Source organism: Coturnix japonica, chromosome 4 (genome assembly GCF_001577835.2).
Source record: "Coturnix japonica isolate 7356 chromosome 4, Coturnix japonica 2.1, whole genome shotgun sequence".
NCBI lineage: Eukaryota > Metazoa > Chordata > Aves > Galliformes > Phasianidae > Coturnix > Coturnix japonica.
Window position 1 is genome coordinate 54,040,278 of NC_029519.1, and position 21,758 is coordinate 54,062,035.

General features: G+C 44.2%; 1 long non-coding RNA gene across 1 annotated transcript in view; it reads right to left on the bottom strand.

Moving 5' to 3' along the window:
- The window catches only part of LOC107313651, a 22,704-nt gene continuing 946 nt past the window's right edge, over positions 1-21,758 (bottom strand). Inside the window, exon 2 of the long non-coding RNA XR_001555114.2 lies at positions 1-413. This is a non-coding gene — a long non-coding RNA (uncharacterized LOC107313651). The remainder of the gene's footprint in view (positions 414-21,758) is intronic.

Below are 21,758 nucleotides of genomic sequence, written 5' to 3' on the forward strand. Positions count from 1 at the left end.
TCACCATTGAAAGAAAGAGTTTTACTTGCACAGAGAAAAAGAAGTTGTTCCAGTAGTGAAGATGGCCCGCAGAAGAGGTTAAATGTCTTGCATGGAAAGAAATGATGGATTTTGCAGAAAATAAGGAAATTACAGAAGGGTCCCATTGCCTGCCGTGTGCACAGCAAAAGCCTTCAATTTGCTGTAGGTTTGGAGAGAGGTGAAGAACTATACAAGCACAGGAGGAAGCTTTCGTTCTGGCAGACCAATCTCATTTGAATAGTAACCTGAATACTGCTGGATTTGGTTTCCCTCTTGGTGATTTATCTTTTTTTCTGTAGCATTGTGTGCTGTCAAAACGAGCCCTATGGTAGGCATCGCCTTTCTTCTCTTTAGAAGTGAAACAAGTTGTTCTGGCTGGAGTTTAGATATGTCTGAAAGAGAAAAAAATCAAAAATAGCATCCTGATCTGCTCTCAGAAATAGTGACTGGAGGGGGGGAGTGAGGGCCACTGTAAGAAGGAGCAGCACTTGTGGTTTAGCAATAGCAGCAAAGCCCGGCGCACGTTATAAATCTCTGAGTGCAACCAGATACAAGAAAAGAAAATACAATCCCCACAAATGCACTTTGGTATGGAAACTGGGGGGAAAAAAACCTGAGTTTTGGAGCTTTCACTAAAACAGTGCCTCTTTGAGTTTAGCAAAGGCCTGGCTGATACAGCACCGAGCCCTAAGTGAAAATCAGCATGTGAGGGGCCAGCCTCTTCTCTTACACACTGTCGATACAAGCCAAGTGGTCTTTTCCATCCTGAGTCTGTCGGAGAGATTCAGGGGCTCTTCTGAAGCCTCAACCTGCACATTTGAACCACGTGTGGGTTCCCAGCTGGCAACCCCCTGAGTTTTGGTGCAAACCAGACCCTCTGCTGGGGCTGGAAATCCCAGGGCTGGGTGGGTTTCAAGCCCCTAAGCCTGCAGGGCTGAAGGTCCCATGAGCAGGAGGCTGCATTTCCTTCCAGGATGAGAAAGGATTGTGTCTGGTGCTCTGTAATGTGCTCCTGTGTAACTGAGCCCTGCAAGAGTCGGGGGCTGAAGCACTTGTTAGACAACTAACACTCCTTCAAAAAAAGCCCCTGGCTATAGTCGGCTCCCCCTGGATACCTTACAAGGTCTGCAGAAGATGCATATATTTTTAAAACAGATCCACCCTTCTCTTCCAGCCCCTAAAATCTCATGCCAAACCAAACAAGCACAAAAGTAATCCCAGAACGAGCTTGGATTTCTTAGATATTTTGCAGCCGTGCTGCGAATACAGGCTAAATATGAGTTTGTGTATTTATATGGGGTGTCCGCTACCCAGATGAACTAAATTAAATCCGTGCTGAATTTTGCATACAGAATGTTAAACTGTGTCTGCAGTGTCATGGATGCAGGAGAATGTTCTGGTGGCTGTTGCACCTGGACAGCAATAGCACACACAAACTGCAGGAAGGAATCGAGTATTTATAAACAGCTGATTGCCCTCATGAACATCCCAACAGGCAGCCGTCCAGCCCGCACTGACAAATGTCTGCTGCAGAGGCTTCACAGCTTCCCCCGCCATCTCCTCTGGAGCTCGGCTGCCCCTGCCCCCAGCACTCAGAGCTGTGCTATAAACCTATCCTTTCTGCTATGGGTGGAAGGAGGAGATGATTTCCACTCTCCCTGCTTCAGCCTCTTGTGCATTTGAAGGTGATCAGTGTATCTTCCCAACTTTTCTTTAGGCCCAACAGCTCCAATTCACTGATATTTTATCCATAGGACATACCTACTAGATCTCCCTCCTTTCATTGCTCTTAGGACTTTCTTCTGGACTTTCTTTGTGGCACAATGTGTTGGCTGCAGTGTGCAAGGCAGAAACTCACCCATGCTGAGAAGTAGGGAGGGCTGTCTTTGTGACCTGCTCACGCATGCCTGAGTATCACCTGCACCATCAGCTCATGCCCTGCTGTAAGCATGCTTTCCCATCATTATCTGAACTTTAAATGATAATTTGGAACAAATGTGAATATTCTGCCCCTCTAAGTTCCCTATTAATAAAAACGATGCAGTATTTGCAACTACTCTTCACACATAAGCCAATTAGTCATTTCTCACCTTGCAACTTCATTGATACACTGCTCCCCTGCTTGCTGCAAGGGCATAATGCTGTACCAAAGCCTAATGCCACTTCAGTACTCTCCGCAACACCCTCTTGCCCTATTTTGAAAAGAAATCATACAGACCCCTCAAGGGCCCACAAATTACACATTTATGCCAGTTTTTTGACAGGACCTGAAGTCACACTGGCTAACCCAAGCTTTTCTACTCCTTCTCCCAGGTCTGCTGAGGTCTCTCTCCCAAAGGATCCCACCCACTATCCGGCTCTGCCGGTTCAGTTTGCCCATCGCGAACCTCTTGAGATGAACTTTCAGCAGTGACCCTATTCTTTGTACAGTATTATCGGGTAACTCGAGACCAGCAGATGTATCTGATTATTGGAGCTGAGGGAGCGATTGCCACAAAACCTGAAACCGTGACCTTTCCTTGAGCGTTATCAGCCAAGCTGGGGGTTGCAACAGAGCTGATTTATGACCATTCATTACAATTACATGAAAATGATTATTTATAGAGGTAGACTTGGGCTAAGAGGTTCAGGATCAAAACCAGTCTCCTTCCTAGATCTGGAGGTGGTAAACCAAGGATTCTGTCTGAACTTGACACTACCCTTACTTTAGGATGAGAAATATAAGCATCCAGGCTACATTAGATAATTGAATAATATCAGCCCTTTATGCAATCAACTACCTCCCAGAGGACAACAACATCTTTCCATACAGCAGCTGTTACAGCCAAATGTGTACCTAAGCCAAACATTGAGGATCTTGTATCCTCAGACTGCAGCACGAAATTGCCATGCTATGGAGAACGGCCAGCACTGGACTGGGCTTAATCTGCTCACAGGGTTCAACCAGCATGTTCGGAGGGGCAGGCGAAAAGCAATCCGTGTTGATCGTGCCCACCTCCTGCCAGGGGGCCTATGTTTGGACATGGAACCATGGGCCGTGCAGCAGGCAGCCTGGGGGTGTTTCTGCCTGGGCTTACAGTAAAAGCCAGCTCAAGTGCCTGCCACCACATGGTGATGAAAAGGAGGATCAAACAGCTCCCAGAGCAAAACCTCTTCCAGGCTGGAGTTTCTATATATAGGAGAGTTCAATAAACACCATTACGAACTGTGTGCAATCTCCTGTCCAGAATTAAGGTCACACGCATACCTACATCTCTGTAGGTCTGTGCTTCTCTACCAGCTCGCTTTGCTTACAGATTGAACAATTATATATAAGACACTGGCTGCATAATTAGTAGTTACAAGTCACAGTGGCTGCTGACTCCTACCCCACCTCAGGCAGCAGCCTGCGGAGGAAAGTAAGAATGAGATTCTTAAACCCAGGTGTAAAATCCATTGTAAAGGTCAGGCTTATAAGGAGATGATCCCAAAATGCTAATGACATGACAGTTTTATGAGGCTGGAAAATGATAGCTTGGCTGAAGCTGAGTAATATTAGAACAAGGGATTTATTTAAATTGGACTAGTTTTTTGTTTTTTAATTATTATTTTGAATTTTGCCTTTGGTCCTGCCAAATTTTAGTGAGTTAAGAGATCCTTACTTACTAAGTATTTCTCCATGCTGTTGAACAACTGAGGTGAAAAAGGTTATTTAGGTAGGTATGGCATAATGCTGTGATCTTACACTCAAGGACTTTTACGAGTTTTTTGCAACACATATAATTGAAAAATTATATCATTTTAATGCCTATGCTTTGCAAAATGTATGTAATATACAACATAGGCTCCTAACAGCTAGTCTCAGAAATATGAAGGGCTGATCTAAAAGTAATACCTCCTTATTTTATTATGTTGGCCTGTGACATCAGAGGCAGATGCTGGTGGTATGGCAAAAGAGGCTGAGCCTTCCCATTAACATCCCATTACATTTTATTGCTGTGTGACAGATGGCAGGAGAGGGGCAATCTGACAAAATGGTGTCTGACCTGGATGCACATCTGAAGCAAAGGTGTGTCACTGAATTCCTCCATGCAGGAGAAACTGCATATGTTGACATTCATCAGTGCTTGCTCAACCTTTATGGACACCAAAGAGTGGATGTGAGCACAGTGAGGCGGTGAGTGGTGTGTTTCAGCAATTTGGCAACAGCAACATGAAGGACAAGCCACACTGAGGATGGCCATGCACAGCTGTCACAGCATGAAATGAAGAGTGCTTCAATCAGCTCATCCACGTGAATCAGCTAGTGCTGGTGACTATGATGAAAAACAGTACTTTGTAGCTGAAAATGTGCTCCATCAGACAGTGCTATTGTGCTCTTTGTTTCTGTGGATATAAGTAGGAGGCATTATTTTTGGAGTGACCTATGTAGAAATGGTAGAGCTGTTACACAAACTTTAACACAATTTGTCTTAGAGAAACTGCATTTCTTTACTATGGCACAGGAGAAAATCTGACCAGAAGAGTTTATAATCTAGTGTATGCTTTTAACATTAACACAACTGTAGCCTGCACCACCTTAGCAGGGCACACTAAGGATAAGCACTTGTATGTCTAACCAGAGCCTAAGTGCTTTTCCACCTGCAAGGTAGAGAGCTCTCTCTCACCTGAACACTGTTTCCTCCAGAAGCCATATTAACACGAGGTCTGAGTTGGTTTTTTGTTTTTCTTTTTAGATGTTTGTTTGTTTCTTTGCTTTGCTTTGCCCTAACTCTTGTGTAATGAGTGAATCAGTCTCAGAAGGCTGTGAGCCCCAGGACACATCCTTCATCAGTCTGGAAGTTCTTCTCATGCTGAAAAATAATGCAGTTTTCTTTAAACTGCAATTTCAAGCTTCAGCCTCAAAGTGTGTCAGATCTATTATTGCTCTGCCTATAGCTATGCTAGATTTTTGCTTGTATACTTCTGTCTTTCCCACAGTTCCTTTAATCAACAGTGGTTTAGGAAAATCAGGAACAGATGAAAATCCTCTTCCTTTCTCTTCTATCCAGTCTGAAATTCTTTATGTCTACTCTTTTCCTCTGTCGCAGCATGAGGATAATGCAAGTGATGTCTCAGCACTCGGAGGGCTCCCAGCAGGCAAAGCCTGATGCTGCGAGGTGTCAAGCACTCCCTGGGAAGCGATGAGCTCTTTGAAATCCCTGTGATCCAGGTCACTGGGCCAGACAGAGCCGGCCACATCTCTGCCCGTGCCACCCTGGGAATCCTCCCTTCTGCAGCATGAGCCAGCCACGTCTTCCTCAGTTCATACACAGCTCTATGTGCCCAGAGTGAGTTTGGGGCAGATGCTGGCTGCTCTGATGACTTCTGTGAAAAAATGCTGACATGTTCATCCATGAAAGCCAAAAATACCCCATGGGGGCCATGCTCTTCTGGCACCATGGTGGTCAAGGACTCTGGTGGGGATGCAGGCAGAGGTGGCACTCTTCAACAAGGATGGGTGTGCCCTCACCTCTAATCTTGTATTTTGGTGCAGGCAGGAGTTCCTAAGTAAGTCATAACTGCTGATGCAAGTGGTATTCATGCCACAACAAGATGGAGAATCATTCCTGGAGGTGTTCAAGGTCAGGCCCTGATCTAGTGAGTGACAAGCCTGCCCAGGGCAGTGGAGTTAGAACTGGATGGTCCTTAAGATCCTTTTCCAACCCAGCCATTTCCAGCAGAGGAAAGGAAATTTAGTTAGGGCTGAAGACACAGAGATGTTACTGGCAGGATGAGAGAGATCAAGGTAGGGAAGCCTGGAACAGTTGAGTTCTTACTTCAGACAAGTCACCCTGGTGCATGCAGCTTCTTCAGGTGACCATAGAATAAACCAGCTCACTTCCCATTTCCAAGGAAAAGCAGCAAAGCAACATTTCCAGAGAGACTGAGACTTCCTAGGGTCTCACAGAGATATGTGAGGTACTGAAAGCAGTAACTGGGTTTCAGTGTTAAGTATGGGTTACTCCATTTGAAACAGGATCAGGTGTCTCACCAAGTCCACATTGCTAAAGAGAAAGCAAATGAAAACCATTCCATGTTTTAGGCAGTTCTGGTGAATGAAAATGAAAATGTTTGAATTGGTTGGTACTGGAAAAAGAACAGTCATATATGAGCTCAGAAACTGACACACCGGACAATGCCACAGTGGTACGTTTAGCTTGAATGAAATCTTGAGCTCTGACTCAAATGCATGCAAGTACTGCATGTTCATCGCCATGCAGGAAAAGGAGCGGTCCATGCAGATCTTATTCCAGTATAGCAGAGGTCTAAGTCTGCTGACTTTTCTTTGCAGTGAGTCATACAATGTCAATATAAAGCAAGTGTAAAACACCGAGTTATCAGTTTCTATCACTGGCCAATAAAAGGAAGCATGCATCGATCATTTTAGACAAACCGCTACTTCCAGTTGAAGTCTCTGTACATCCTTCAGGGATACACTGAGCTGGGCAGGCATTTCAGTATGGAGGTCAAAACCAGGCAGTGCCTGATTAGAAAGCTGTATTAGTATGTATCCCATCTGTGCTGCACAGTTGCTCTTAGTGGTCAGAGAGAGGAAAAGGCGGGTGCTGGGACAGGATGGCAACCTGAGAGAAGCTGTGCAGTAACAGGGAGTCCAGCCCATAGCACAACACAGTGCTGAGTCAAAAGATCAATGTCAACCTACAGTGTACATTGCTAGGTTCTTATTCACATGATTTCACCCATCCCTGAACCAGGACTGATATTATTAGTAGAGTATGTTTAGGGGAAACAAATGGTTTATTAGATTCTGAGCCAGAGATCAATGTTATCCCTCTTTACCTAGAAGAGATGGTCATCCAAGGTTACAGGGGAAGAAGCTGCAAGATCAGCATGCAAAAACTGTGGCGGCAGCTGCCTTAGTCTGTTAGGCAGGCTTTTCTACTCTCGAGCAGATGGCTTTGAAGTTGGCACAAAAGCCAAGCGGACGAGACACGGATACACGTACAAAGCTCTCTCGCCCCCACGTGCATCGATACCCTCTGAAGACAAGTCACTGCACTTTCACAGAGAGGCCTCAGTGTGAGGGTATGTGGGAAGGTCACTACATTCCTCTGTTGAACAAGTGAGTTTTGCTCCCAAAATTTGGGCAACTCAAAATTCAATACTGTCATGGTGAGCTGCAGCAAGAGAGATGAAGGCACAATGGTCTGGAAGCAACCATGTCTGTTTGTTTTCAGATGAATTTAAATACAAGAAGTAGTGAAGAAGTGCTTAGTAAGAACACATTAAAAATGAACTCGGGATATTTTTAAGAGCATCCCGAAAAGGAAAATAATGAAAATTGAAGAAATAGCTTTTCCTCTTGTGCTATATGATTTAGGTTCAATACTGCTGTTTTGTGTTAGAAGAAAAAACAGCACAAGAGCAATAGGAAACATCAGCAGAACTATTCATATTCCTGATAGTGCCTCCTAAAGTTTCTGCAGTTCTAAAGCCTCGCTGCTCTTCCTGTGCAAAGTGCCGCCCTGGAGATAAACATTAGAGAATATGGTTGTTATTTCCTGACCGATCATCTGTCTCACCACAATATAGATTATCTGATCTGCCTCAATACTGGGTGTTCTGGCAATACTTAATGGCTGTGTTGGCCGATCAGCAATGCGGAACAGAATACTTTAAAATTGAATAGAAAATAACATTTAAACTATATGTATATATATTTCCCCTATAAAACAGAGAGAGAAGGTTAGCCTGATCTTTGTTTTATCAAACTAAAGAAATAAGACTAGATCTCCTGCTCTTATCTGGGTGCTACACCTTGACCAGGTGAGCCAGACGCCAGAACAAGGCAAAACTGCTTTGGCAAGAGAAGTAGTTGACCAGCGTGAAAACACAACCAAATGCTCATTACTTTGTATTGATCAAGCAGCATTTTAACAGCTCTCCTCAGCTTAATTTTAAGTGCAGGAGATACCATAATAGTAATCTTTGTCATTCCTTGTCAGCTGGACAGGATTGAAATATATTTCAGTAAAATATTGGAAGGTGAGAGAGACATCTGAAAACTGTTGTCTTAAGGACCTGGTATCTTCTACAGGCAATTTATTTTATGTCATGTTAGTGCTAACATGAGCATTAAGCAGAGGATGTGATAGCTGCACTGTTTATGATGGCAATGCACACAGGTGAGTGAACATTTGCAGAACAGCCCTTGCGCTTCACTGGTTACTTGCAAAAATGTCTAGGAGAGAGGTCAGAGCATTGCACAAAGCAAGAGAAGTAATTCATAGTAAGACTTCAGACAAAGTACATGTAAAACGTACAAGGCGAGTTTCAGTGGGAGTTTGACTGCAAAATACTCCCAAAGGAAGTTTCATGTAAGTCAGAATAAAAGTATAATGGTCAGTTTTATCTTTGAAGATGGCTGTACCTTACCTAGCCCTTTTCAGTGCCCGCTGCTGCTAAAGAAACTTCTCTCATTTCCTGGCTCTGCTGTATGAGCACCAAGCTGCTTCACAGTGCTCTAATCCATGCGGTGGATATACACAGTGTGTTCATACAAAACCACAAGCGCAGCCAGCAATCATCTGGAGGGTCAAGGATTTTTTGTAGCAACTGGGAACAAAGAGTGAAAATGAACATTGTGCTCCCTGCTAATGAAGGACAAAGAGCTCAAGCTAATGATGTGACAGAGCCATCAGGAAGGATGTCAAAAACTGAGTAATAAAATCTGGGAAGTGTGAAGCTCATGTGACCTTTTCAGATGAAAAGTGAGCTCTCTCTACAGAGAGCTTTCTTGGAGCTGTCAGATGGAGGAAGTACCCAGAACAATACCTTCTCACCTCTCACTTCAGCATTTGGAGTGGAATGGAGGCTGTGCTTTCACTAATCATCAGTTACATCCAAGAAAGGGCACTAGTAGCCACCAGTGAGAATACTCTGACCTTTGTTGGATGTTCACACAACTGTGAGCTAGAAGCAGCCAACCTACCAGCATCCTGATAGAAATTCACTGTAAATCAGATATCACAGAACGGATGAAGTTGGAAGGGATGACAGCCCAGAACAAGACACCTGATCTCAGAATTTCAAAGTTTAAATTGAAATACCCAATCAATCAGGAGCAGACATTAAGAAGAGCTGTACTGCCAGAATGAACTACAACCCCACATCCAGGCTGCTCTGAGGTTAGTGAGGCATTTTGCAAAACAACACATGCAATTTTCTTTTTCCCCACATGTACCACAGCTTACTAACATAGATGGCAGGACAGCAAACTCACAAAATACCTCTGCATATCAGATGAACAATTGGTAAGTTAGCAGATTCCCCAAATCACACATCTTTGCCATATAGAGAACAGGTGCTCTGTGACAGTCACTGCCCATGCAACAGGCCAGCATTTGCAGCAACCTTGCAGATTCCCTTGCTAAGTGGCAACATGGGAGATGTGCTGAAAGGCACCTACAAAGTAGGTTGACACCTAGGGAGCTGAGGAGACATCTGTTGTGACCATATTTTAGCAGCACTGATCTGGGTCAGGAAGAGCAGGTTCAAAGCCCTTGGGGGTTGAAGTCAGTCACACTGAAATGCTGCACAGAGGAGGGTTGGGGCAGCAGATGTCTGATCAGTGTCTGGATGGGTCACATTCACCCGGGACAGGAGATATTTGGGAATTTCAAGGAGAGTAGAACCTGTGCCAACCGTGCTTCACTGCTGTAGGTGGCAGAGGGGAACAGAGAGAAGCTGCAGCTGTCCCGTGTCAGGATGGGAGCCTGATTTGAGAGGCTCTGGTGCTGGGCTTGTGAGCAACAGCGTAAGTGGAGATAGGCAAGGACACTCAGAACATCTCCACACCATGCAAGGCAGTGAGGGCTGTGGCACCCCAGGGTTGTACAGATCCAGCACTCACTGCACAGCAGCAGAGCATGACAAGAGGGCTGTACCTGCTGTAACATCCATCCCAATGGGCAGCATCCTCCAGCTCAGGGCTTCCACAGCATGGCTGTATCACTCCTCAATCCAGAGTCACATCACATTGGAACTGGTTTTCTCCTCCCTTTCCTAAGGAACTCACAGTACCAACGTATTTCTTAATATGCCTGGTGCTGTTCAGCAAACCAGCCTAGCTAACTGCTGCTATGATAACATTTAGTGCTCTGAAGCACTGTTCATTTCCAAGGGCATTTAGAAATGCCATATTTCTGCAGCTCTGAGGTGGAAGCATTTATAATTACATTTCTAGCTCTGTTGTAAATAATTTTGGAAGAGAATGGAATCCAGGCACTAAGAGTTGAAGACAAGATTATGGCTGCAAAACTGCTGGTATTTTGAGTAATCACATAAGATATACAGGCTCTTTGCTAATAAAAGAAGATGGTCCAATTATTGTTGTGTTTTTGATGAGAAAAGCGTGTATGCCTTTATACAGAAATGGTCTTTCATTGCTCTTTAAGACCATGGATGGGACCACACCTCACTCATTCCCTTCACGGACCACAGGGTGGCAAAGACTGCACGGTGCTTCACTTCTGTGCAGTGAAATGGGGACCTGAAGCACCAGGTGTTGGCATGTAGATGGGCAGAGGCGGGTACCTACTGCTCTGAGGTCAGCAGTGCTCACTTGATGAGCAAGTAGTGCTTGCTTCCTGCAGGAAGAATGGCAGGTGTGGAAGAAAACAAGTGTACTGCTGGTGCAGCAGATGGGCTTCCAGGTGGAGTCCATACAAGGCCAGGCTTTTGCTTGTGCCAGGCCTCCGGTGCCTGACATGGACTGGTGTCCTCACAGGACCTGCTGAGAATTCACACTACAAATAAACTCTGTGAGGCAGCAGGTGCTGCGCAATCAGAGCCCTCAGGGTGATTGTTTTCTCCCAAACAGAGTAATTTGAAAGGTATTAGTGCCATCTTGCCAAAAACACAAGTCATGCCATGGTTATTTTTGGATATCCAGATGTCCCTTGGGGAAGAAGTCACACTGGTTATGCTACATGTCATTCAGAGCTACCTGAGTTTAGACATCACCTTTCCCATGCAGCTCTTCAGCAGAAGAACATGGCTCATGCAGCAGCCCTGCCCCTAGAGCTCCACCACAGAAATAAGGGTTAAGACCATGGCTCTGTTGTTCCTGGATCCTTCTTGTCTGATTCTTTGGGCTTCCTGGGGCATGCTTTATGCTGATAGACTGCTTTTTAAAATTAATTTATTGAGAACATTTCTGCTGTAGGGGGAATAGTAATGGGCTGAAGGCAAGAGAATTCTTTTCACTGTTTTGAGAAGAAGATCTGGAAATCCAACACAAACAACACTATTTTCCTCACTAAGGCAGTATATTTTCTGTCTACAGAACTGATTTTGGATGCACAGTATGTTTGGAACACTTAGCTGATAATTAGGATGCAAGCATGCACATATCAGGGATAACATCTAGGATACAAAGATTTGGTTTAACTCAAATGTTGCTGAGGGCTTAGAGCTCTGATGTCACTTTGTCTTCTTGCTCCTTGCAATTTTTATCATTACATTTGCTTGCCATGATTATATAACAAGATATTTACGATGCAATCACTGCATTGATAAAAATTATTTAGCAAATAGTCTGAGTCCTGCATAGATAAGGTGAGCAATAGTACTACAGATGGAGGTTAAACTAGATGATCCCCAGAAGTTTCCTGTGACCTGAATTTTCCTACAGCATCGTAACATATACTTTTATATGCCAGCACTTACTGCTGCCCTTCTGCCGTAAGCTCATGGAAACAGAAATACTCCCACAGGGCAGACAGGTCCCAGGGGCTGGGACCTCAGTGAGAAGTCCTCCTGTGCCTTGCTGGACCCAGCTCCAAGGAAAGGCGATACGCTGCCCTTAAATATCTCGCTGGCCTTGTGGAATTGAGCAGTGGTATCTGAGTGGGTGGATGCATAGATCTCATGGAAGGAAGCGATTTCTCAGAGCCCGTACTTTCTCCTTGCAGGACAGTGAGAGGGTGAGGCTGCTGGGCTCAGCAGTGGTGCTGTTGTGTGCTTCTGCCCTCCTTGCCCTTCAGAAATCCTGCACCCCTTGCTCCTGGCCTTAGTGCTCATGAAGCAAACAAGACAAGACAATGGCACTTCTCTACAGAGAAAAACAAGATGGTTACTTCCCTCTGCTAAAAGTGACTGGTCTTCCTAGATGAGTTCTTCTGCAGCACAAAGTTACATCCTATGTACTGTTCTCATACTGAATTAGTTAACACTACCCTTTTCCTGACTTACAAGTATGTATGAAACAAAGCTTTGTGCAGGCCCTGTTTTCCAAGGCCATTTCTGCCATCCAAACTCCCTAAAAGCATCAGTCATCTTCCAAACACCCAGCAGCCTGCTACCTTCCAGGAGAGGAAGGCCACAGGAGTCTGTCTGTACCTTGAGCAGTGTCCCATGACCCTTTCCTATCACTGGTTTCCTTCTCTTGCATACACTTACACATACACCCCTACATGGGGATTTCCTGTTAAATGACACAGCATTGTAAGCTACAAATTTGCATCAGAGGCCCAGTTCCTCCATCACAGGTTGCATGTGGTGATATGCAATCACTTACTACACCCTTGGTGGTGCTCCAAAGGCACCCGGAATCAAAACTGAACAGCACTATCTTTTTAAAGAAGACAACAAACACATACATTCCCTACTACCATTCCAGAAATGGCAATACGAATACCTACTCAAAACAAGAAGCAAACCCAGCTGATATCCTTTATCATTAAGCTGCATTAGGAACCCACAGATCAATGTGTTTACAAATTCACGTTTTGTTTTTATAAACAGCAGCAGCTGTTTATACCATGACTCACAAACACTGAAAGCTATTTAAATATAGCGTTCCTATATTTCCCCGTACCCGCCAGGACTGCCACTCACCTCCAAGCTCACTTTTTCACTACCCGCCTTTCATCTCCCCATTCAAGGTTTTGCATTCTCCAACCACTTCTTTTCCTACCCAATAATTTCAGAATAAGATCTATTTAATTTATCTAAAGTAATGAATATGTTTTCTACCCACTTGTTTTCTTAAACCAACACCAACAAAGCTGAAGACTATTTTCTTCCAAAGAAAACCCAAGCCAGCCTTACAAACGATCATCTAACAGCCCACAGCACTCAACACCTGCCATTGTTATTTGCTTGTGAATCTATTGAGGTCCCACCTAAGACTTCACTCATTTTTTCTCAAGATTCTGCACTTTTACATGCTAATAGATATTAATACCGCAGCCTCTCTTGCAGACTCTTTGGGTACAACTGAGTTTCACTGAATGTCACAATCAGTCTCTATTTCTCCGTTTCCCCTTCAGAGAATCCCACCACTTTCTGCCCTCACCTCTCCTGCCACTATTATTTTCTTGAGCTTAAAGGCTTCAATCTCCCTGTTCTGTTCCATTAATCCACCTGCAGAGAGTAGAGCATCTCATTCTTGGCGGTAGCAGATGACTGCTTTTATGATGGTGGCACCACCTGAGATATAATGAGGCTACAGGTACTTGCAGGAGCCCAACAAAGCTGGTGCCATCAGGGAGAGCTAAAGAACTTATGGAATTGATTTGTAAAGCTAAAATCAGAAGTGAGAATAGCTAAGAATACTACCACATTTTTTTTAAACAAAACCAGGAATTTATAGCAGAGATGGAGCTACTCATGCTGCTGGACTGGGTCTCTGTCAAGAGGGAGAGAGAAGGGAGAAGTTCCTCAGAGCCCCATGATCCAGCAGTGTGAGGAATCTGCCTCTGGCACCTGCTCGCTGCTCTTCTAGGACACACTTGAAATGCCAGCCAGGTAGTTTCTTCCAAGAATGTTTACACGCAAAGGCAAGAGGGTGAGACTTTCTTCCCTCACTGGTAAAGCTGGTGCCTGTGGGATTTTTGATGAACAACTTACGCTGGCTGGACTCAGAATGCAGGCTTCCTGCTACCTTTGGGCAGAGCACTGGCATAGTGCAAAGGGGGCTGCTTCATTAAAAACAGGCAGACAAGGAGCTCCTGGGTACTCCACAAGGCATCTGTGTATCCCCTCTGCACCCCAGCTCTTCCTCCTGCCCTCTCTCATGGCCCAAAGTGATGTGGCTGGGGGGCTGGATCATCAGCTAATTACATCCATTACACCTGTAGCAACGGCCTTTATTTTCTCTTCCTGCTCACCAGACAAAGGGACAACGTGTGACTGCTGCAATACAGTATCTGCCCAGAGAGCATCACTGCTAGGTGAAATCCTGCCTTCCTTTTCCTCCTCATTAAATAAAAAAAAATCAATTAAAAAAAATCTAGACTAGATGGAGAGAAAAACTGTACAACTCTGCAGCCACTGGACAGAGCCTTGCCAAAAAAGACAGCTCCATGTTTTCCACTCCTCTGGCTTCAGATTTCATGTGCTCGCACCAGCTGTACAAATTTCAGTCTGGTCTTTAAGTTTAGGTGACAGGCTGCCTTAGCAGCCCATCTGGACAGCTGCAAGACTGTCCCAAGTGGAAATGAGGGGATTCTGAGCAATTACCAAAATGAGTCTTTAAGTATCGCTCAGAAGTTTCAGGTCTCTTTGAAACCCTCCCCAGAAATTACAAACTAGACTGAAATCTGAAAGGAGCTCAGAAACTAAACTATCATCGTCCAACTTGCACGCACACATGCCTCAGAGCAAAAACCAATGGACTGTTTACTCCAAGCAGCTTCAGTGATACTGGAAAAAACAGCCTTACATGTTTGACAGCTCAGACGCTGAGACTTTTCTCCACAATGAAAACACAGTGCTTTGTATTCACCTCCCTCGGGGAGGTTCATGGAGCTTTGAAGCAGAAGTCTGTATTATTTCTTTTCCTCTAGCTTGAAGTTTGCCTCATGTTTTCCTATATAGAGGATCTTAAAGTAGCCCAAGCATTTCAAAAAGTCTGTACCAAGTCGCAGACATATAATTCTTCTCCATTTCCTGAATGGGAGCAGAGGGACAACATGTGCATATGGGACACTATGGGATTTGTTCATCCCTGTGCTCTCCTGAGACGTAACAGTACTATTGGAACATGTAAGAAAGCTTAACAAAACACTGTTCTCAAGGCTTTTGCCCCATATTCTCCTAGCTGCCCTTAATCTACACACAGACACCAAGTCCTGAAGTGGGAGTTCAGCAGCGGAAGAAGTTGCACTGTCAAAATGTAGCCAAAAAACCTTCCCTTACATGAAGGGAGACCCACATGCTACACTGTATTTGCACCACACTCAGACAGGACAGTGACAAGTGTGATGTATGGCTGTCCAGCAGTATTTATACCCTGGTGACTACTGCAGTATCTGGGTAGTGCAGTATAAATACAGCAGGGTGATAGCCAGGGAAGCCCAAGGAGTGGGTAAGGAGGGCGGGTGGCCAAGGCAGCTGACAGACGTACTGGTCCAGGGCATCTCTGTCAGCTGCCTGCAGACGTAGGTTGCCATCGAGTGGAGGCCAGGAAGGTTAGAAGAACTGATTTTTCTTTTTCCCCCTTTCAGAGCCTGTTTCCCGTGCTTTGTTTGAGCCCACAAGGTTCTTTGTTTGAGCATCTGCTCATGACAAAGTGCATTATTACATACAGTAAGATGAAGCTGGAATTGCTATTCACATCTTACAGAGTAGAGAAAAAACTAGATGTGGGTTTTTCTTACCTAAAATAATTAGCCATGGGACTTTTAAGACAGCAGCTCAAAACATATTTCCATTTAAATATAAGCATAAGCAATCAAAGGAAAATGGAGATGGTTGTATAGGGAAAACTCCTGGGTGTGCATCTTTCAGACACGTTTAGCTTCTTCCCAATGTACATTAAATGGCAAGGACGGTTTAGCTGTCTCTGAACAGGGCCCCTCAGCAGTGAGACCAGTGAGAATTTTGACCTTTGCAAATTGACTTCTTTCTTCTCTATAAATAAATTACAGTCCTTTAGAACCAAATGAAATCCTTCAAATAAAATATAAGCAGGAAAGATTCTCTCATGTAAGGCAATGAGCTAGATTTGGGTTTCCCAATTCTGCTTTTGAGACTCACAGAATGGTATGAGTTTCACAAGAATCTCTCACCTACTAAGGCTCTTATTTGTTGTGAAGAAATTGGATGGTTGCAGCAGCTTACATCCTCGCTGTGACTTGAGCTACATCTGCAAAAGTCCAGCCAAAACACGCTGTTACAACTCACAGGATCTCGTCCAAATGTGACTCCTTTTCCAGCACGGTCCAGAACCCTCTCTCCTGGCTAATTTGGCGCTCCAAGTTCTTCTGTAAGACATTAACAAGGTGGGTCCAATCAAGGCCAGCTTTATTCAAGACCTTGGCTTCACACTGTATCAACAGCAGCGATTTTGGGAATAACTCTTTGACACATACCTCCTGTATCAGCTTGTTAATACAAGAGCTTCCTAAGGCCATGGGTTTTGATCATGAAAGATCTGATGAAGCTATCCTATAGGTAGGGACACGTATCAGTCTTGAGGAGCTGACTGTACCCCTGTAAGAGCAATATGCCAACCTGTCTTATCTAAGATTTCCTTTTTCCTCCCCTGCTGATGTGTATCTCAGTGGCATGTGTAGCCCTGAGACAGCTTCAATATATTTTATTACTATGTATTTCTAATGTTGAAGGAAACCAGAATTTAAGAGCAGGATAAAATCATATGGTGTTTTCTGGTGTTGAGCAATTGAATTTGCAAGGAGGACAGTTTACACTCCATGCACTTCAGGTTGGAAAGGAAACTTTCAGCATGTGAACTACATTCTGTAGCACCGAGCAGCCAGTCGAGTCTGCTTCTCACTGTGCAATGAAACACAAATCCACAAGCAGAATTCATCACTCATCACCCCAATAAGCAGTTTTCACCTTCCATCCCAAGAAGCAAAGCACAGTGCTGATGGGGGCTACTGCCACCTCAGTTATTTCATATAACCATGAGATAAGACAAAAAAAATCAAAGTGACATTTTCCTTCTTGGCACCAATGAAATCACCTCCTCACATCCCTGTATTTGACTCCGCTTTTTTTTCTGGAAATGCTGCAAGTGTGATCCCTACTTGTATGTCAGTGAGGCAACTGCAAGGTATGCTACATGTGCACCTCACCTTTGATGAACGGTATTATGAACATGCATCTATTATTATTATGCTACTTTACCATTGGCAAAACATGCCATGGGTTCAATGGTGCCCAGCTTCTCAGGGGGTCACAGTTTTTGTTCAATCTAGATTGAATTGTAGCAACACATACATACACACACTATATATTTTAAGTCAGTTTGAAAAATGTTCATCAGTTTGAAAAAACATCCCATAGAAAAGTGTAAAATCAGAGAAATGCCAAGAACTAAATATGGCCAATGAGAGCTCCCAAATTCCAGTTCCAGGTATTATATCTTTCTTATGGTTTCTCAGAATTTAGAAAGAAAGAGATCTTCTCTATTTAGCAGATGTGCAAGTTGACTTTTGGAGTTTCACAAGGAGATTCTTCATCTATAACATGGCCCTCATGCTTCTAAGAGTGTCCTCCACTCTTTTGCAGAACCGGGTCTGTGTCTGAAATCTCAATCTCCTTAATTCTCCCTCTTCAAAACCGACCAATACTCCATTTCCCTTTGGCCAGATATTCTCTGATTTCTCTTGGGCCACAGGCAAATTTTCACTTTGTTCAAGCACGGCTTATATTTCAGCCCTCAGTGCAGCAGAATACAAGGGACTTTTAATTACTTTTGCCCACCTGCAATGAAATCAGATGAGTGGCTATACTTGGAGCACATCCACGGTGCTGACAAGGTCTGAGTGACATGCACTTTGCAACAGATAGAGCAAACCCTAACTTGCTGCAAGGTAACATAACCAGAGCTGTTGGCCGCCTAGCTGCAAATAAGCCCAACAGTCTGTCTTCCTTGCACAGTTTCTTGTCTTCAGTTTAGCCAAGAGGGAAAGCATTTTTGCTGCTAAGTGAAACCATGACCCGAAAGCTGTACTTTTGCCCACTTCAAAACAGAGCCCTCCCACTCTGCCAAAGTCACACTGGCAAGAACACACCAGAACCAGCCCACCCGGTCACTCGCTACCTGACTTGTTTATGCCAATCAGTTGGAGGATTTTAACACTGGAGTTAAGTTTAGCTGCGCTGGTTTTTGAGGGCTAATTATAACAGGCGAAGCGGGGTGAGATTGCAGCTATGAAAGTCGCAGCGTAAATAAAAGACCCTGGCGGGCTGGCTGCTATGTTGGCACAGGACAAACATGTATGTCACGTGGAATCCAAGCGCAGCTGTTGCAGCCCATGCTACAATAAATAGCCATGGGAAAGCCACACGGCCATGCGGGATTTTTTATTACCACCTACTGTGCTACTTGGCTGACTGTACGCACTCGCAAAAATGGGCCTACCTGCAGTTTATGCATATGGCAGGACACTGCTGCTGTGTTTTGAAGGCTTGAGTGAGAGCACAGCATGACTGTCTGCCTCTCCCAACCATCCTGCTTCCACAGAACCCTACCCACATTGCCTACACATGATTTCCTGCTCAGAAAAATCATGAGAACACTTGTTCTCGTGTCTGTGAGCAGCTCTGCATCGAGAGGAGAGGACGCTGTGTGTGAAAACCAGACCACAGCTCCTCCCTGCGCAGCAATGCCCAGCACAATACATGCAGCACCGCATCTCACAGCACTCACAGATGGAGAGAGCCTCAGGTAAGGCTGAGCTCGGGAGAGGATCTCTATTTATAACCTGAGCCCTGGGTGCTAATGTGACAAAGTGTTGGTTTTTAGAGTAGCTGAAATGCCTCAACACAAAGTGGAAGATGAAACCGCTGATGGCGTGCAAATGGTCATTCATGCCATTTGCTGGTAAGAGAAGAAGTGATCGGTACTCAGGATTTGCAGTGCATTGAAAACCAGCTAAACTGATTAGGGTCCGTGAAATACTAATCATAAAGCATCTGCATCCTTTCTAAGATGAGGTTTTTACCCTTTCTAGAAAAAAATAAATGTCCTGCCATAGGGCATATGCAGCTTTAAATTAGCAACTGGCAATGAACTGAGCTTTTGACAAGGCTGTGGAAAATGCCTGGCATCCATAACTCCAGCAAGATGCCTTCTGGGTGTCTGTTACACAGATGTGAGCAGCAAATTAACCCTTGTTTCCCCTGCAAGGAAAAGGCATTACAATCACAATCATTACCCTTAGAAAGTAAAGGCCCAGATTCTTGGTATCCTGCTTATTCAGACACCCTAACATGCAAAATTATACAACATTCAAATGCTACTGATGTAGCACAATTTTATTTGAGCTCCTTTTTACTCAGCTCTCAGCATTTCACACGTGGTTTATCCCTGTATCCCTTTGTAGCTGCATAAAGGGACAGGGCCATCAAGTTTGATAGTGTAGACACACATTTTATGCTATCTGAACCCAGAATTTAAAGCTGTAACAGTCCTGCTTAGAGAGAACAACTCTGCTGTCATACGGGAAGCTTTAAAGAGACTCCAACCATTTCTGAGGAGACCTGAAAAACGTGTTGAAGGATTCGAGCACACGTACACGTGCACCAAAGAGTGGATTGAGAAAGTTCCTAGAAGGTTTTCCTTGTAGAATTGAAAGTGGGAACATGCAATCTTCACGTCATTATCTATGCTATTAAATCTGTGGAAACTGAACCACGTGCAACAACACAGCTGTTCAGCTAGTGGCATTTAATCTCCTACTATCATCTCAAAATATACGTGCTCCTGCTCTTGGTACTGACACAGCAAGCAAAGACCAGGAAAAGAAAAGGCAAGAGTCAGGGGAAACTTCCTTCACTGATCTCCGTGTCCCTGTTTAAGTTCACAGATCGGAAAAATATCCTTCCTACTTTCCTCTAAAAGGGCAGCTGTATTTCCTAGAACAGATCAATCAGGAGACAGTGTAGCGAGGTTAGAAGTGCTCACTGTGCGTGGTCCTAAATGTCACACCTTCAAGAGGGTGGAGAATGCGAAGTTGGTTGGTTTTGTTTTTAATTAAGAGCAGAGCCGAGAGACTTAAAAAGATGAATTACTAACAGAATATCTCTGGGGTTGCCCATGTGAGCATATTTGCAGGTGGTGGGGCTGTGTCCACCCTAGCTTGGAGGGAATCTGCAGCAGTGAGGGAGGATGTGGCTTCTGGCATCATCTGCTGTACCTGGGTGGATGTTGTTCTCACTGTGTTCTGGAGAATGAGCCCCGATCCTGACAGAGCTACAGTGATCTTTGAATTCTTCTCAATCTCATTTCCCCTAAGTACCCTGGCAACTTCTCATCCTTCTCCTCCCCTCCATTCTGCCCTTCTTGTCTGAATAGATCACAGATGAAGTCAGGTTAGTTGGCATCATTTGTGTGTTGAAACTGGCAATAAATAAATATAACTCAGGCATTTCCAGCTCTATGAAGGAAACTCATTACTATGTTGCTACTTAGTGCATCAGGTGTCTTCCAGCAAAGCAAACGCTATGACTTGTTTTCAATAAGCGCTCCAAGCTCAAAGCAGCCAAGTTAATTGCAGAAGGCATTGGTGTGCATACTGTGTGTGAACACACTGGAAGGATTAGCACACAGTTCCTGTAATGGATTTTCCTTTAGCATTTGTTTGGGTGGTTCAAAGCTGTCTGCTCAGATTATTACTAGGTGAGGTGAAAGAGTAGATGGAAAAAAATAAATAGAATTTTCTCTTTTTTCCTGCCAAGTTCTGTAAAGTATCTGGAGTTATTTAAGTGCACTTCTGCGGCACTCATGCCTCTTAATCAACTTTATTAGTTGCACAGCTCTCTTAGCCAAATACTTCTTTTATTACATTAATACGTCTTGGAGCCCAGGCACGGAATTACACTTATCTGAATAGATGATGATGATGACTTACTCAACTAAATTCTGAATAAACTGACATTATTTAGGCAGTTGCTCTGCTAAAACATGAAAACCTGGAAGAACCGTTGTAATGGCAGGATCTGATGGCCTGCAGGACCCAGGTGATTCAATCTCACCCAGAGATCCAGCAATTTCTGCCCAAACCCAGGCATGTCTTCTCCAAATGACCTGTCCTAACAGTAAGCACCTGGCAGCCTGTCAGACCTGGCAGCTGCAATGGGAAGCGTCAGTGAAGTTAAAAGTCTGCCTGTAATGATGGAATTCTGTAATACCCTAGAGTGACAAGAAATAAATACATAAATAGCAGTATCATTATTGACTTTACCCTTCCCATTTTGCTGGCCGTAGCTTTCTTTCTCTTTAATTATGACCTGGAATTAAAATGATAGTTTTTTTGTTTTTCTTCTTTCTTTTTCACCTATAAGAAGACAGCCAGTTCCAGAAGATTTCAAAGCACTGTTATTGAATGGCATCACACTTTCTGCTTTATGATCACTGAAAGGTGTGAAGAGGCAGAAAAGAAAACCCTGTGCTAATTTTCAGACGCTTTGTTCTGCTGTTCCTTTCAGGGCTGCACAGCAAGTGTTGGAGCACTGCTGCTACCTACAGGTCTGCTCTGTGCAGCGCTCAAAGCCAACACTAATGCAATGCGTGAAGATTTTGTGCTTGGGAAGAGACCTACACCCCGACACTACAGCCTGTTGGCTTTTGTGAAATGTGAACTGGCAATGTGGAGCCTTCCTGCCTTGTGGCTAAAGCATGTAAGAAAAACCAAACCTGCATAGACCCGATTAAACAGAAGGCAGATCCATGCTGCATGACAGTTCAGTTTCTACTTTCATTTCTTTCTGTAAAC